The sequence below is a fragment of the Cibotium barometz genome, chromosome 6 (genome assembly GCF_041138505.1).
Source record: "Cibotium barometz isolate CiBa-2024 chromosome 6, ASM4113850v1, whole genome shotgun sequence".
Taxonomy (NCBI): Eukaryota; Viridiplantae; Streptophyta; class Polypodiopsida; order Cyatheales; family Cibotiaceae; genus Cibotium; species Cibotium barometz.
The window spans coordinates 30,897,093-30,916,031 of NC_141051.1; the positions used below are offsets into that span (position 1 = coordinate 30,897,093).

Consider the following 18,939-nt stretch of genomic DNA (forward strand, 5'->3'; position numbering starts at 1 on the left):
GCGTGCACCCCTGCTTCCGCCTCCCTGTTTCCAGCGCACCCTTGCTCTGAGTAATTCCGCCTCTTTGCCGCGCTGCTGCCCTGCGGTGCACACACACCCCTGCTTCCACCTCCCTGTTTCCCACCCACCCTCGCTCTAAGTTATCCTGCCTCCCTTGCTCAGGGCCCCAAGGCAGCAACTAGGGGAAATAGCCACAATGACTACACAGGATCTGGAGGCATACATCAAGACAACGGAGGACAACACCAAGGAGTTGTTGGGCGAACAGAAGAAGGTGCTGGACAGGATCCTGAACCAACATGAAAAACAGTTGGAAGGCCTGCACAAGGAGATACAAGAAAAGAACAACAAGATTGAAGAATTGGCAGCACAGGTGAACCACCAGGAGGAGGTGATTCAGATGTTGAAAGAGACCCAGCTGCAACAAGGAATGCCAGAGGCTGCCCCAGCGATAGGGGAACTCCGGGCAGAAATGGAAGCCCTAAAGGCTATGGTGGAGGAAGGGAAACTGAATATTCACGAGGGTCTAAGGACTAACTTGGAGCAGTTGAAAGCTGCGAGTGATAAGCTGCGGGAAGAACTGCAGACCACTAAATTGGGTGGAGGTGGTGAAGAAGCACAAACCCCCACAGAGCATCATACATGAGACTCTCAAGGAGGAGAAACGCAGGAAGGATAGGGCCCTCCATGTGCGAGTGCGGGGGCTACAGGTAGGGGCTTCCCGCAAGGACGATGCCATGATGCTTCGCCAGAGGAGTGGATGGGATCGTGCCCTCCTTTGCAGATACATGGAGGGCAGGCAAGGACATGACACGAGAGCGGCCCCTCATCATTAGATTCCCTAATGCCACCAATAGACAGGCCTTCTTAGACAGACGGGCTGCCCTCAAGGGCACACAGGTGTACATGGGAGATGATCTCACCCCAGCATAGGTGGCACACCGGGCATGAGGCGATGGTGACAGTTCATGAGGCCCGTAGAGCAAGCAAGTGGGCTATCTACAGAGATGGTAGGGTCATTATCACTGAGCGCCATCCCAAATAGGGACGCGGAGTCTATGAGACCAAACACTTGAGGTTGGCAGTATGGAACTGCGATGGCATGCTGTGGTTGAATCCAAGAGCCTTGAGCGAGATTCTCGCAAGCAGGGATGCCATTTTTTATACCGAGACTCATCAGAGCCCTGAGAGGGGCTTACCATACATAGCCAGGTATGAGTGGGCGTCAGCTTTCCGAGGAGACACCTGCACATCAGGAGTACGTGGCTTTGGAGGGGTAGTTGTCCTTTTTAGATCCCATCTTCGACAGATTCTCAGCATCGTCTGGAGGGACGAAGATGCACAGTATATTTGGGTGCGGCTACAACTTAGCACTGACAGTCATCCACATTGCTGTGTGTTATTTTGCAGCACGCCACTCCCCTTATGCCCGCAACATGGCCAGTCACCGTTATGAAGTTCTCACAGCTGGGGGGAAAGTCCTGCTCGGGGATTTCAACACCAGGACGGGAAGTCAGCAGGTCCCACTACTCGATCTGGATGATCCTATCAGACTACAGGAGCTGGACATCATTGACATAGTGCTACAAAGATCATCACAGGACCGTGAGGAGGTCACGGTGTATGGGAGATATTTCTTAGAGCTAAGAGCTGCACATGGTCTCATTATCTATGACGGGATGTCTCGATGGCCCTCCTCCAACGCCCTCACCTCCTTCCCTCACTCGGAAAGTACTAGCACAGTGGACTACTTTATGGGATCTCCGGCTTTGGCACACCTTCTCCCTGGCTTCTCCATCCTGCCACCCCCTTTGAGGCTGACCATGCCTACCTCTCTTTCACTCTTACCTGCACACCACCCGCCCATCTGCCACCACCTCCCATCTCACATTCACTCAGGTCCTTTTGATCATGAGCTTGACCTTGTTTACTCCAACCACATCTACTGCCACCTCCACGATGTGGAACCTACTGTCCCCCTATCCACCCTCACATCAGAGCTCACCACCATACTCCACACATCCGCCACCACTTCTTTCATCTGCACACGGCGGTCTACCGCCAAGCCACCTTGCGGTTCCATGCCCCAGAACTATTGGTATGATGACGAATGTCGGGCCGCATGCTCCCGTCTTAAGCATGAGGTACGGATTGGGCAAATCACGAAGCGCCAAGCGAAACGGATTTCTCAAACGGCTCACCCAACACAAGAAACAAGAGTTCTACGCTTGAAAAGACGATGAGCTATACCGACTTTTCTTAGGGCCGGACTGCAACGAGACCTGGAGGAAACTCCAAGAACTTCGCCCTCCCACACCTAACACTTGCCCGGACACATGGCGCTCCTATGCACGCTCCCTCTATCATATCCCCCATCAGCAACCCCTACCCCCACCATCAGATCCCCGTCCCACCACCTCCACCTTCTTCACAAAGAGCATGGTCCTCAAGGCCATTCGTAGATTACGCAATGGGCAAGCCTAGGATCATGAGGGACTCACTGCCGAGCACATCTCGCATGCCGATGACACCCTGGCACCCCTACTAGCCTACATGTTCAATAGAGCCCTTTGTGAAGGATTTCCACCCTCTTGGTCCACCAACACCATCACCCCCATCCTTAAAGCCACAGATCCACTTGATCCTAATAACTACAGGACGATCATGATTGGCCACACATTGGCCAAACTCTATGGATCAATGCTAGAGGCGGAGCTGAGTTCATTTGTAGAGAACTAGGGATGCAGAGCCTTAGGACAGGCTGGCTTTCGGAGGAGCTACTCTACCCTTGACCACATCATGCCATCATCAAGGAGGGTAGTGCACGACATCAGAGGATTTACTGCTGCTTTGTGGATTTTTGCAAAGCTTTTGATATTGTACCCAGAGCCCGCCGCCTCCACCGTCTACAGGAGATAGGAGTCCCATCTGACATGGTTTGGAGCATCATCGCCCAGTATGAGTCCGTCACCGAACGAGTGAGAGGCCCAGGAGGTACAACACAAGGGTTCCAGCACTATTGGGGTGAAGCAGGGCTGCCCTCTATCACCCACTCTTTTTTGCCTCTACATTTGTCATGTGCACAGTATGTATCTACCATGTGCTACACAAGCTTGGAGCTAGGCAGGCTGATTGGTGAGCTGGAGACTAACGGGCGGGCACCCAAGTATGGACAGGTGGGCGCCCAAGTGTGGACGCCCGGTGACTAGCCAAGAGCCTATAAAAGGGTGGCCAAGGTTAGTCAATAGTTCATAGAGTCTCACGTGTCTTTGTGAGAGCTCTATGGTCAGGAGCCTAGATCTAGTGCAAACGTGCACCTGCTTTCTGCAGCCAAGGCCGACAGCAGTCTCGAGGCCCACGAGGGTAGCTTCGTGGCAGTATGGGACGTCACGAGGTAGAGATTGGTCTATACGTCCAGCTAGTTAGCTCAGGTCGTGGCTTGTGGGTTTTAAAATGCCCACGGCTGTCAAGGTTGGGAGGTGAGTCAGGCCTGCACCCCCTTCATGTTGCTTGGCTTTGTTTTGCAGGTTTCGAGACTTGTACCAAGAGCGTTCTATGAGGTGATCCTTTGGGGATTCGACAACATTGATGAGATCTCGAACTTCATTGACAGATTAGACGGGACTAGCCCCACATTGGCAACATACTGATCCCCATACTAGTTTCTGCAGATGACATCGTCCTCCTCTCAGACTCAGCCGAGGGGCTTCAGAGACAGTTGGATGCCTTACAGGACTTCTGCACTCAGCGGAACCTCTCTGTTAACCTTGGTAAACCAAGGTAATGGTCTTCAATACCTCTCGCCCCTTCACATCCAGATTGAGCTTCACATATAGAGAGGATCCTGTAAAGATTGTCTCATCCTATGTCTACCTTGGTGTCACTTTCAATAGCCCACGCTTCACCATGCTTCCCACAGCACATGCCAGAGTGACACAGGGATATGCAGCCTTGAGCTTACTTGAGCGACAGTGCTTCCAGGCACATTTCCAAGATCCCAAGATGAAGGGCTGGCTTTTAACACCCTCGTCACACTAGCCTTGATGTATGGAGCAGCCTTCTGGGGGCCAGATTTATACGATGAGGATTGGCGGCGAGGTGAGAGCCCCCAAGTCATGATGTTCTCCCGTATGATCTGCAACAAACCATCAGTTCCACACCAGATTATCCAGGCAGAGTTTATTGTAGCCCCGATGGTAGTTGATGCACTCTTCCAGACAGCCACATACCTCCATCGCATCAATCACATGGATCCCCACAGGTACCCGAGGCCTGCCCTGGAGTCCTCCAAACAGCTACCACTTGAGGGCCACTCTGGAGTATGGTATGCACTAATTTCCACTTGGTTCTCAGTATATGGGCTCCGCATGGACCTCCTACCCCCCCTTCAGCACAGTATGGACTCCCCTTTTCTCCGGCTCTCTCACGAGGATAACAACCAGGTTATCTCGTTAGATCTTCTCAGCCTCTACACCCATTGCACATGGATCACACCTTCGGAGCTCCCCACGAAGATGCACTTCTACAGAGATCACTTCCTCACACTCACTGAGGATGGATTCATCTAGCAGCCGGGCTACTTGAGTGTTCACATGTCCCATGCCATGCAGATTCTGATTGGCCAGATACGGGTTTCATCCCACCGCCTCAAAGTGGAGACAGGTAGAGTTGAGTGCATCTTCAAAGCCGGGAAGCTCATACGGAGACCCATAGAGGAGAGGATCTACCGATTATGCCCCAGAGAGGTTGAGATGGAGGAGCATTACATATGCCGCTGCCCAATATACAATGAGATCTGCAGGAGGTTTCAGTGTCTATTTCGTGAAGGATTTGGTCCACTCTCCAGAATTATTGACTTCCACGACCAGCGTTGCCTAGGCCTCTTCCTGCTTGAGCTCCGCAGACACAGGGACACCTTCTTGAGAGAGCTTCGGCCCCACCTCCCCACCCCCTCCCTCGCTAGCCAACGATCACCAGTTTCTTTTGGACCCAGGAAGTGGAGGACACTGATATAGTGGATCTTGTGGACCCTCCACGAGCTGCTCCGGACCTACCTCGCCCGAGAGGAGTAACCTCGGACCGAGCCTCCGCACTCCAGCATGCCCCACACCTTCGGCCCCCCCGTCGGTTACGATCACCTCACCAGCTCCAGATCCACGAAATGCTCCACCGCCATCAAGCTACGTTTCCACGTGACATAGCTGAGGGAGACCTCTCGGCCATACTCACTAGCCCCATGCTTGATATTTTTGAGAGTAGTATACCATCTACTCGGAGCTGATGCTGCTCTCATGTTTCTATGTTCTTAGTATTTCCATGATGAGTTTCCATCGACAGTTTTGTATCACCCAAGTGAAATAGCTATGTTTATGTTTTCTTTCTATTTTATTTTCCATTCCATGATGACATCTGCCATGGACATTATTGTATCACTTTGGTCTCACAAGCCCATTGGGTCTTTAGTAGATGCTTAATATATCTTTCTTTCTCTCCCTTCAATCCCACACCATATTATCCAGGCAGAGTTTTCTGCAGCCCCGATGGTAGTGGATGCACTTTTCCAGATAGTCGCATACCTCCATCGCATCACTCAAATGGATCCCCACAAGAACCCAAGGCTTGCCCTGGAGTCCTCGAGACAACTAGCACCTGAGGGCCACTCTGGAGTATGGTATGCATTAGTTTCCACTTATAGTTCTTAGTATATGGGCTCTGATGAACCGCCTACCCTCCCCTTCAATACAGTTTGACTCACTCCGCGCACCCCCCCCAACTCTCTCTCTCTCTCTCTCTCTCTCTCTCTCTCTCTTGCCCGCCATGGCCTAGCGCCACTGCCCATTCCCCAACTGTGTGCAGCCCCTCCCGCCCTCCCTCCCCTCCCCTCCTGCCCGACTGTGTGCAGGTGGCTGTTTCCGCCTCCCCTCCATCTCTATTGTGACGTTCTTCGTCTTCTTACTGTCGTTGTGTAGCTCGCCATAGCCGTAGCCCTAACACAGCTTCCACGTTTTGGACTGCTCGATCAGCGGTAGACACACTCAAAGTGAAAACATGTCTCAATCTTAGGAGGGAGAACAGGATGGTGAAACCATCTTTCACACCCCCATGAAGGCACCAAATGCCTATCGTAGAAGACTAAGGGAAGGGATCATGTCCCCTGGCTCACGAAGGCTTGCGAAGATGGCCCGATGAGATGAGGGCCTTTATGAGGAGATACAGCTGCACATAAGGACAGAGATGAGCACCATGCAACAAGAGCTTGAAAAGGAATGAGATGCATGCCCAAAAGAAAGTGATATAAGAAACACTGAAGGAAGAGATATATGCCCAATTGAAGGGAGAAATGCAAGCCCAAGTATGGGTTGAGATGGAATTAGCCCAAGCTTTGATGCACACGGAAATGAAAAAAGAGATGCAGAAATGGAAGGACGACATGCTCCAGGAGAATGGCACAACGGTTGCATCGTATGAAGGCACCTTGAAGACATGTATGGCTGACCGTGAAAAAGACATCACAGAAATGAAAAACACTTTGGAATCATGTAAGGCAAAAGTGGCTACGGGTGAGAAGGAAATGCATTCATGGGCTGAAATTGCTAGCGCCACAAAGAAACAAATTGAGCAAGTAAGCCGATGAGTAAAGAAGTAGAAGGATACACCAATCAATAAAGTAGAGGTTATGAATGCTACATTGGAAGAGGAAGCCAAGAGACGGGCACGTGCCTTACATGTATGCGTAGTTGGTTGGGAAGATAAGGGGAATCCCCAAGAGGATGCAAAAGCTCTTGCAACAAAAATTGGAGCCACTGATGTACCCATTGCTGGAGCATGGTGAGTAGGTAGAGATGAAACCAGGGTGAAGATATTGATCATTAGGTTTGGTGACTTGGAGAAGAAGAAGGCCTTCCTCTCCAAAAGGATGGCCCTTAAGGGGGAAAAGATTTATTTGGAAGAGGACCTTACACCGGCACAGATAGCACACCGGAAGGAACTTATGCCGCTTGTGCTTGAGGCAAGGAAAGAGGGACAATGGGCGGTATACAGAGATGGCCGAGTCATCATTACGGATAGGAGGCCCACCTGACAGTGCGCGGCCTATGAGACCTTGCGATTCACGGTGTGGAATCGCAATGAAGCCCTTAGAACAGACGCAGGATACTTTGAGGATACTTTTAGACACAGTGATATTGCTATGTATATGGAGACCCATCAGTGCACAAACAAGAGGCTTGCTGACGTGTGGGATAATAGATGGGAATCAGTGTTCCGCCCTCAGCCACACACAGTGGGAGGTTACCAGAGGATCCAGAGGAGTGGCAGTACTTTTCAGGGAGAAGCTTCGTGACAAAATACATGTGGTACATAGAGATGCACATGCGAGATACATGTGGGTCCGAGTATGTAGAGGGGGGCTCCGCGAGCTATATGTGGTAGTATGCTACTTTGCCCTAGCCAACTCCAGGTTTGCACCATCAAGAGAGTCGCCCTATACGCCACTATATGATGATATCATGAGGTTTGCCAACATGGGAGACATTACTATTGGGAGACTTTAATGCACGTACAAGCACAGAGCAAACAGAGCTGTATGATACTCATGAGGCTATGTACCGGGAGATCACGGCAGAGGATGAAGGGTTGCAGAGATGAGCATAGGATGAGGGGGGGATTACAGATTATGGCAGACATTTTCTCACACTCGGCAGTGCACATGGGTTGGTCATATACAATGGCCTATCGAGATGGCAGGGATCAGATGTTCTCACATGCTGGAACTCTAAAGGGGGAGAGAGCACAGTGGACTACTTGATGGATCTCCTTCATTGATTCCTGATGTGCAAGATTTCACAATTTCCGGTCTGTCCATTGGCATAGCAACCGATCATGCATACCTTAGTTTCACACTAGTAGGTAGATCCCTAAGAGATGGGCCAGCTACTCATCTACCTAGGTACCCAAGATATCAGTTTACACAAGAGCCAGCTGGGGTTTACCGAGATGCAGTACCTGATGGCTTGTTTGCTTTAGACACGCATAGCCCTCTGGACGAGATTACAAGAGGATTGGCAGGTGTACTACATGCATCCCCCTCATATGCGTTCCCCCCCCCCCCCCCCCCCCCCCCCGGCGCAGTACTGCAATAATGCCCCACAAAACAGTTGGTATGATGATGAGTGTCGCGAGACACGGGCACAACTACAACAAAGTGAGATTGCCATTGGGAGACACATAGACAGGCCAGAATGATCTTTCAGCGCCTTGTGCGGAGGAAGAAACGAGCCTACTTGGTCAAAATAGAGGAGGATATCTACCAACTCTTCCTAGGGAAGGACAACAAGAGGGCATGGAAGATGTTTTAGGAGAGACAGCTTGGTACTTCGATTACTGCACCTGAGGCATGGCATGCTTATGCTAGAGACCTGTATGATGCACCAGGACGGTCCCCGAAACCCCCCCTCCACAAGGAGCTAGGCCGGCTAGCAACACCTTTTTTACTATGCGTATGGTGCTAGATGCGATAGACAAGTTACAGAATGAAAAGGCACAGGATCATGAAGGGCTAGTTGGAGAGTACTTCTCATATGCGCGTGGTACTTTGGCTCCGCTGATTGTACATGTGTTTAATTGTGCCATTTGTGAGGGTTTCCCAACAAACTGAACAAACCATACCATTGTACCACTCTTTAAGAGTGGACCAGGCAACTACAGGACGATCATGACCGCGCACCAAATTGTGGCTATTTGATACACTTGTCATACTGACCCTCCTGTACGAAGCTCCAATTTAGGGGCCCAGCATACATCACAGATCTCAGAGAGGGACGGATGGGGGATGGAGGCCATAGTTGTTTCTCGTACCGGTACGAACCCATTCGTACCGTACGGTTCGTACGGTACGATATCGTACGGTTTCGTATAGTACGCTCCCCCCCCCTTCCCCCCAAAAAAAAACTTTGGAAAAAAAATCCCAAATGCTCAAAACAAATATAGAAACCCTGCTTAACGAAGATCCCAAATGCCCGCAATACTTCGCAACTTTCGTGTCCACTCAGTATTCCATATGGGGTTGTTGAGAGACCTAAAAAATCTGGCAAGGTAGACTGGTAGTGTACACTTGATTGGTAGAATGAGAAAATCTTGCTACATCACTTGGAGATCCCTGGTATAGGTAGGCTAGATAGTAGATTCTCAAGTTATGTACAAGGGAGAAGATTTGGACATGGCCATTTTGATCTAAAGAGGAGTCCCTAAACCTATCACCCTAGATGCACTGCTCGTATTTGTGCAAGGACGGTCCCTTAGTCATAAACGCTACACTAAGAGACCTTTGGTATTGCATTATCCATCCAGGTTCTTTTTTGGAGACAATTGGGAGATCCAACTGGGAGAGACACATATCCATGTTCTGGCTCCTCAAGCACTGTAGACTCCTTCCCCCCCAACCTTCCCTCACATTCAAGCTTGAAGCTCCATAGGTTCTAAGTGAAAAAAAAAAACGTATTTTTTCGTACGGTATCCGAAAATTTCATGTCGTACCAAAAATTCCCTTACGGTATCGTATCGTACGGTATCATATTTTCGTCATGTGGAGAGACCACTGATTATGATGATTGTCCACATGATTCAGAGCAAATCATCGGTACCACATGAGATTATCCAGGCTGAGTTGGGTGCCGCATTAATAGTGACTGAGGCCCTATTCCAGGTAGTTACCTTTTTATCGCGGCTATGGGAGCTCCTCAGCAGAGGTATTCCCGATTGGCATTGACCTCATCCATACAGTTGGATGAGGATGGAGATACTCATTGGTAGTATGCTCAGATGAGATCATGATTTGACCTACATGGTTTGCGGATAGAGGCACTCCCACCCTTTCAATACAGTTTGGATTGTCCATTTTTGGATGTCACCCGCTCAGAGCAGAATCATGTGATCAGGATGGATATCATCAGAGTGGACACAGAGAGGACATGGACTAGTCCCCTTGATCCCTTAGGCACGAAAATGGCTCATTACAAGAGCCATTTTCTGCACCTCTCACCACATGGTTTTATCACCCGGCCGGCGTACATGGATGTACACCTATCACATGGGATATGTTGTGCCATTGGACAGATCCGGACCTCATCACACCAGCTGCGGATTGAGATAGGGCGATATGTGCATTAGATCTCGGATGACCGGATTTGTCAACTATGCTACGAGGAGGCAGAGACAAATGAGAACTACATTTGCCGATGTACAGTCTATTATGAGATCCTAGGGAGATATCACTGCCTCTTCCGTGAGGGTTTTGGGCCGTTACGCAAGGTCATGGAGTTTGAGGATCAGAGATGCCTGGGATTGTTCTTACTTGAGCTCAGGAGACACAGAGAGACCCTCTTGGCAGACAGTAGACCGAGCAATGATGTACCTAGACAGAGGATCCTGACAGATTTCTTCAGCACGAGCACGAGCACGAGCACCAGGACTAGCACCCCAGCCCACACACCTCCTGATACCTCCTGCATCGGGCCATCAAGACACCAGCCATGCTCCCAAGGAGTCACCATTGATAGAGCACTCGTCTTATGTCATGCTCGTCGGCCACGCCCACCAGGATCCCGACCACGGCATCCTCACCATCGCTAGATCAGAGCCATTATTGCTCGGATTCGGAGGTGCCTACCTCGCTTCTACGACCTCTACAATCTGGACAGCCCCATGGCGGAGATATTTGATCTGAGGAGAGGGCAACACTTCAACTGATTAGCATACATGGATCTACTTGATATACATTTTCAAGTATTTTCTACTCAGTATCATCTAAGAGTCTTACTTACAGTTCTTATAACTGTAAGATAGTCAGTTTATTGTACTTTTCAGTTTCATTTGGTTGTTCTCTTTGATGAGACACCAACTTCAGATGTACTCTTAGTTTTGGTCTCATAGGCCGTCATGGCCTCTTAGAGACGTATATATCATTTCATTTCTCACAAGGATACCAACTGGATTATCTGGTTAGATCTTCTCAGCCTCTACACCCATTGCACATGGATCACAACTCAGGAGCACCCAACAAAGATACACTTCCTCACGCTCACTAAGGATTGATTCATCCAGCATCCGGGCTACTTGAGTGTTCGCATGTCCCATGCCATGCGGATTACGATTGGCGAGATAAGGGTTTCATCCCACCGCCTCAGAGTAGAGACAGGTAGAGCTGAGCGCATCTTCAAAGTCGGGAAGCTCATACGGAAACCCAAAGAGGAGAGGATCTGCAGATTATGCGACACAGAGGTTGAGATGGAGGAGCATTACATATCCAACTGCCCAGTATACTATGAGATTTGCGGGAGGTTTCATTGTCTATTTCGTGAGGGATTTGATCCACTCTCTAGGATCATTGACTTCTAGGACCAGTGTTGCCTAGGTCTCTTCCTACTTGAGCTCCGCAGACACAGGGACACTTTCTTGAGAGCGCTTCGGCTCCTGCACCCCCCCTGTTGAAACCCCCCCTCCCCTGTTGAAATTAGGGCATTGTGATGAGCTATGGTGGATCAAACACTAGAATCAACATCATTAACAAAGTGATTAGTAAATAATTAAGACGTAATTAGTAGATAATTAACAAATAGATTAATGTAGGCATGGATAATAAAAAACCAGCAAAATTCTCATTAGGGCAATGCCTCAATTTATAGAGCTTACATCCAAGCATCTAATCCCACTGATTTCTCCATGATTCACTCCACCTCTTTTCCCTAATTCTCTCCACCTCTTCACTTCTCCCAGAATATCTCCACACTTCCTAAATCTTCTCATGCTACCCTTTATTCTCTCCTAGTAGATTCTTCTCACCTTTTCACACGTTCTTTCACATTTACTCATTCTCTTTTACAGCCTCTAACCAAGGGCTTATTCCCGCACACACCCTATTCACTTGTATATTTCAACACCTCCCCTCAAGTAAATAATCCTAGCACACCTAGACCCTATACCAAGTTTGCCTCCCCTTACTTGATAGTCCGCGACTAGTGCCTATCACACCTCCCCTCAAGTTAACTTAGCACACCTGGATCCTGTACCAAGTTTCTCTCTTACTTGATAGCCCGCGAGACCAGTGCCTCAAGTCCCTAAACTCCAGTCCTTGACACACTCTCTCTCTATGTGTCCAAGGCCACTATAAGTGCCCGCGACCTTGACTGAAGTGCTCACTCATACATCTATCTACCACTTAGCCTACATCATCGGTGGCTCAGAGATGGTTCACTCATCTATCTACCACGTGGCCTACATCATCGGTGGCTCAGAGGTGGTTTTACTTTGTTGGGGCAGGTTACATTGGGTTGTGGGGTCTCTCTCTCTCTCTCTCTCTCTCTCTCTCTCTCTCTCTCAGATTTTCACATGGCTCCTCACTCTTTGGAGCCTCACATCTTCTCTTGACTTCAGTCTTCTTGTCGTGGCAGCTTCTCTCCACGCGTCCGTGTCTTCTTTCAATTTTCTTGGGGCAGCTTCTCTTCTCGTGTCCATGTCTTCCTTTAGATCTTCTTGGTGTGGATCTTCCTCTTGGAAGGAGATGTTCTTCTTCTTTCATGGCTGGGGCCATGAGCTTGTCCGTCAGGTCTTCTTGCTCCATGTGAGCAACATGTTTCAATGTTTTGCTGATAGTTCCTTTGGACTTTTGATGTTCATCTTGTGTCATTATGCAATGCAAACCCAAATTTATGCGGGAAAAAAATGATATGAAAAATGGGAAAGAGACAAAGATAAAACTGAAACTGAAATGAGAGCATAACTAGAAGGAAACACAAAACATAGACATACCTTGAGATGAGTGTAGACAAGACACAAGATTGATGCTTTCATTGATGTGACACCCACAATATATAGGTGAGAAGTACAAGATAGAGTAGAGTGACTTATGGGACAATTATAGAGGTGCCACGTGGCATACACTGAGATGACCAAGACTAAAAGTACTCCTAGTGAGCACTTATTTCCAACACCCTCCTTAAGCGGACACTAGGAGAAAGACAGAAAGACAAGACTAGAAGATAGACATAAAGACCTAGACTGAGAGACAAGACATGACAGACAAAGATCCTGAGACACCCCTCCTCAAGTGATATCCTCATATGGGTCCAGAAGGATAGGGACAAGATGGATCTAAAACAAGACACAGTCAGATTGATAGACAGATGGACAGACAGACAAGACTAGATAGACAGAAGACTGACTGTAGACAAACAGATGGACCTTGAAAACATCCCCTCCTCAAGGGCAATCTCTGCCTCTCAAGTAGGGACAAGAGAGAGGTCCTAAAGCAGAATGAGTAAGACATAGAACCCCTTGACCTACATCATCAAAGGTCAAAGTGGTAGACAAGAAAGATGAAGTAATCAGAAAGCCCACTCCTCATCATAGGAATGAACAGCAAGATCTGCTGATGGAGATGCTGCAGCAACATGGGCTGAGGTAGATGCAGGGGCTGATGTAGAGGTTTTAGAATAGCAATCCTTCTCCCGGTGATTATCACGGCCACAAATGGTGCATGGATGGGCCTTGAAGCAGTCCTTCTCCATATGATTAGTTTTTCCACAATGGGTGCAAGGCTTTCTTACCTTAGAACTTCCTTTCTTTGCTAAAAATGCAGTGTCAGTTTTTTGTTGTTGAGTTCTTTCCTCTTCTTGGAGAGCATTGATGATACCTTCAAGAGAAGGATTATTGTGATACTTGAAGGTAGTAACAAGAGTAGCATAGGTGTCAGGTAAGCTTTTGAGAAGCACAGCAATAGCAATATCTTCGGAGATGGGAGACTTCACTGATGCAAGCTGAACCATAAGACTGCGAAAATAATTGACATGAGAGGCTATAGTAGCTCCCTCCTGCATATATAGATCAAAGAATGAGATCATAAGTGCAATCTTAGAGTTTTTAGAGCGGGGTCCAAAAAGGGTATCCAAAGTGATCCATGCTCGAGAAGCAGACTGTATGTCGGAGATGTGATGAATGTAATCATCTCCAAGACCGAGCAAGATGATAGCATAGGCTTTGTCATTCTTGGCAGTGGGAGCATAAGTGATAACTTGCTCAATGTCGGAATCTTCAGGAGCAGCATGGTGAACAACATCCCAAAGACTTTCTTTCATAAGATGGCACTTGATTTTGATTTGGCAAGTATGAAAGTTGGACCCATTGAATTTGTCGATAGACATGAGAGAATGAGTAGAAGAGGCCATGTGGGAAGGTCTTACCTCTTGCTAAAATGCAAGGGCAGTGTCTATTCCCTTACAAGATTGCAGAAATGAATGAAAGAAGAGATCCAAACTGTTTTTAGAAGCCGGCTCTCTCACCACTTGTCAAGGCCATAGCATGTGAGACAGCCCATCGAAGCATGAGGAACTAGCAGTTTGCAGATATGAGGATAAGAAAAGGACTGACCAACAAACTGAAGGATACAATGCACAGTACCTTGTAGACTCTTCAAGAGGAAACGATGGCAGAACTGAATGCAGCAAATAGCTCGTTAACAGGAGGAAAGTCGATCTGCAGCTGCTTCTAGATGATGCGCACCCTTGAGTCGATGAAGAAGGCAGCCAAAGCAGCAACAGTACAGCGGGCTGTAGCAGTTCCAATATAACGGGCAGCAGCTCCAAGAGAGAGAATAGTAGAGCTGTATGAGCCTGAACAGGGCGGACAGCAAGAAAGTGGGCGGACAGAAAGTTCAGGCCAGCGGGTTGCTTACTGATATGACGAGCTGAAAAAAAAAAAGGCAGCAGATAGTTGTTGGGCTACTACAGCAGCAGGTCGACTACCAAGAGCAGGGGGGGGGCAGCACCCAGCTAAGCGGCGGCCTGTTCTGAACCAGCAAGAGAGAGAAGAGGGGCAGTCGCTTACAAGAAACAGAGGCAAAGATGAGGGGAGCCAGGATAAACCTGCTCTGATACCATGATATGAAAAATGGGAAAGAGACAAAGATAAAACTGAAACTGAAATGAGAGCATAACTAGAAGGAAACACAAAACATAGACATACCTTGAGATGAGTGTAGACCAAGATTGATGCTTTCATTGATGTGACACCCACAATATATAGGTGAGAAGTACAAGATAGAGTAGAGTGACTTATGGGACAATTATAGAGGTGCCACGTGGCATACACTGAGATGACCAAGACTAAAAGTACTCCTAGTGAGCACTTATTTCCAACAGTCTTACCTCTTGCCTTATTCAGGACAAGGACAGTGTCTGATCCCATTTTTACACTGATGCAATGTGCCCAATACAAAATGCGTATAGCATTCATTCTCATGCACATTCCAAATGCAACTCTGGCTGTGAATAATCTTGAATTTGAGTGAGATTTACAGGCATTAACCAAGGGTTAAATGCAAAATGATGATTATCACAAATTTATCAGCACAATTTTCCCAGAAATTACATTAAATCAAGGGTAACCAATTTGTACGGAATGGTTGGAGTATCAAACCAACTCCGAATTGAAATCTGAAGTTATAGGGATCTGTATTAGATACCTAATGGTTAATTTGAACCCTCAATTACACCAAAATTAGTGATTCGCACTGATTAGCAAATTAATCCTCTGTTTTGTGTGCAGAAAACAGAGTATGCGGGGAGTCCAGATCTGGTGCCTTAGACTTCAAATGAGCTCAAATTCTTTCAAAGCCATCAATAGCAATGAGTCTAGTAGAGGATTAAGCCAAGAAACACAAGATTTGATCAAATATTGAAAGCTTAATCTCTGTTTTACCAAAGTCACCTACAGATTTGATGAAGAGCTTGGATCTCACTGTAGACTTGATGAAACTAAATTCTGTCTTCACTAGCTTGTAGAGCATGCTTGAAAACCCCCGGGGCTAAGAGGAATTAGGTCAATTTGATTTGAAGTGGACAAGATCTGCAAATTCATCAGAAAAAACTGCGCTGGCCAAATTCGCGATTTCTCCTCAACGCGTCGGCGGTTTGCTGCGTTTCTTGCATAGGCTGGAGCCCAATGATGTTGGCTAGCTATGGTTGGAAGGATTTGGCCTAATGTGATGTGTACAAGGAGAGGAATCTCCTCCACTGGCTGGGGGTGCAGAGCCTAGTTGAAAAAAGAGGAAAATTTATAATTTTCTACTAATCCTAATTAGCAAAATAATTAGCAAGAAAATCAGCTCATAAAATGATGGATTCTAGGCATGGCTCTGATACCATGTTGAAATTAGGGCATTGTGATGAAAACACTAGAATCAACATCATTAACAAAGTGATTAGCAAATAATTAAGACGTAATTAATGTAGACATGGATAATCAAAAACCAGCAAAATTCTCATTAGGGCAATGCCTCAATTTATAGAGCTTACATCCAAGCATCTAATCCCACTGATTTCTCCATGATTCACTCCACCTCTTTTCCCTGATTCTCTCCACCTCTTCACTTCTTCCAGAATATCTCCACACTTCCTAAATCTTCTCATGCTACCCTTTATTCTCTCCCAGTAGATTCTTCTCACCTTTTCACAGGTTCTTTCACATTTACTCATTCTCTTTTACAGCCTCTAACCAAGGGCTTGTTCCCGCACACACCCTATTCACTTGGATATTTCAACACCCCCGCCCCTCGCAAACCAACCATCACCAGTTTATTCCGGACCTAGAAGTTGGAGGACACCAATATAGTGGATCTTGTGGACCCTCCTCGAGCTACTCCAGACCTACCTCAGCCGAGAGGAGTTACCTTAGACCGGCGGACCTCCGCACTCCAGCGTGCCCGACACCCCCAGCCTCCTGGCCGTTGGCCACGACCCCCTCATCCGCTCCAGAGCCAGGATATGCTCCACCGCCATCAAGCTACCTTTGCACGTGACATAGCTAAGGGAGACCTCTCGGCCATACTCATTAGCCCCATACTTGATATTTTGGAGAGTGGTATACCATCTACTGGGAGCTGATGCTGCTTTCATGTTTCTGTGTTCTTAGTATTCCATGATGAGTTTCCATGGACAGTTTGTCAAATACCCGAGATCTCTCTGAGAAGAAAACCTGCAATACAAGCCATGAAAGGCAAGACAAAGTAACAAACCCTAACCCTAGAAGACAAAGCGGAAGAGACATATCTGGGTGCAGGCATACTCGCCACCCAACCATGAAAGCCATGAGCGAGGCTCACAATCTTGGCCGTCCCCACCGAGCCACGAGCTAGAGCGTCATGCCCTCATTAGTGGCCTACCACCGTCCTGCTTCGGTGTCTGGATCTCTCTCTCTCTCTCTCTCTCTCTCTCTCTCAGGATGTACGCTTTTGGTCTCATAGGCCCTATGGGTCTTTTGAAGACGATTAATATAACTTTCTCTGTCTCTCTTAGGATGATATGTGAGCCTTATGCTCTTTGTACATGGATCAGACCTAGCATCTCAGCTTTAGCATTTTAGCTTTGTCATTTTCTTTCATTTTAGTACCCATGATGTATTCCATGGACATGATGTAATCCTTTTGGGCTCATAGGGTTCATTTTGGCCTTTTGTAGATGTTAATATAACTTTTTCTTTATTTCTTTCTCTCTCTCTCTCTAAATAGGGGCGTGGGGCCTGTGAGACACATCTGGACATGGCGGTTTGGAACTGCAAGAGCACTTTATGGTCAGATGTAGGTGGTTTCCAGGATACTTTCACTGGACAAGATGTCATCATCTATACAGAGACACACCAGAGTCTTGAGAGAGGTCTACCCAGGGTTGCAGGATATCACTAGGAGTGTACATTCCGCGGGAAGACCTGCACATCTAGGGGAGTTCGAGGATCTGGAGGTGTAGCAGTCCTTTTTCGAGACCAGTTACAGGGGATGATCAGTATAGTCCGGAGAGATGAGGAGGCAAGACACATGTGAATTCGACTCTAGCCCAAACCCACCAGGCCACTTTATATAGCTGTGAGCTACTTTCCACCAGATGCCTCACACTCAGGCAGTCAATGAGGAGGAGGAGGAGGGGTGTTTCACCATATATACATCACTCTCTGACAAGATTGTCAAGTTTATGCAGCTAGGTGAAGTTCTCCTACTCGGGGACTTCAATGCCAGGACCAAGAGCCAACAGTGTGAGAGATGACTTTCAGGATCTCACCCAGCTCCGCACCCTCAACCAGGCAGACACAGGAGGCCAGCACTTTTCTCAGGATCATGGGGCTATTATAGGATATGGGAGACATCAACTCGAGTTGGATCCAGACATTGTCTCGTTATTTATAGTGGAATGACACAATGGCCACATTCGGGAGGGCTTACTTGCTTTCCACATGTGCCGTAAAGTGTTGACTAGTAAGGTTATTCTAGATCTACTATATCTAATAACGCCCAATAGAGTACACAATGCTATTTTAGCATGAATGTACTTTTTTGGCATAGTGATTGATAGCAACTTGAAGTTGTTGGACACTTCAAGCAGTCACTGGTTGACTAAATATGAGGTCCCACTGATTATCCTCAGCCTGTTGGGCAAACAAGAGGATGAAATAGACCTTGGTAGAGATGATGTATGCATATGTCTCCAAAGGACCATCTGATTGGGAGTGGTGTACTAAACATATGACTATTGGTAACACCTAGGTTATATTTTGGTATGGTATCTCCCTAGACTCCATGGAACTTAGAGCTTAAAGGTATGAATCTAGGTGTAGCTTCGATTTCGTTGTTGGTATACACGAGATTGCAACTGATGTTACTCATTATATGAGTTGTGTTCTCGATAGAACAAAATTTTGGCCTAATAGGAGGATTCTTCATGGAGTACTACCTGGGATGCCGATGCTTGTATATACTTGTGCATTGAAATCCCCAGCAGTTTGAGATTCTGTAAAAAAGGAAGTATGTTATGTTATCCCCTAGGTACTGTAATTTTACAGAATCTTGATGTGGATAGGTAATTTAACTAAGACTAGTGATAGTTCATCCAATTTTCCAAG

The 18,939-nt window shown here is 47.4% G+C and overlaps 1 protein-coding gene across 3 annotated transcripts in view; it reads right to left on the reverse strand.

The window, feature by feature from the left end:
* Window positions 1-18,939, reverse strand: part of LOC147637635 (uncharacterized) — a 99,933-nt gene that overhangs the window by 25,396 nt on the left and 55,598 nt on the right. The window lies entirely within an intron of this gene.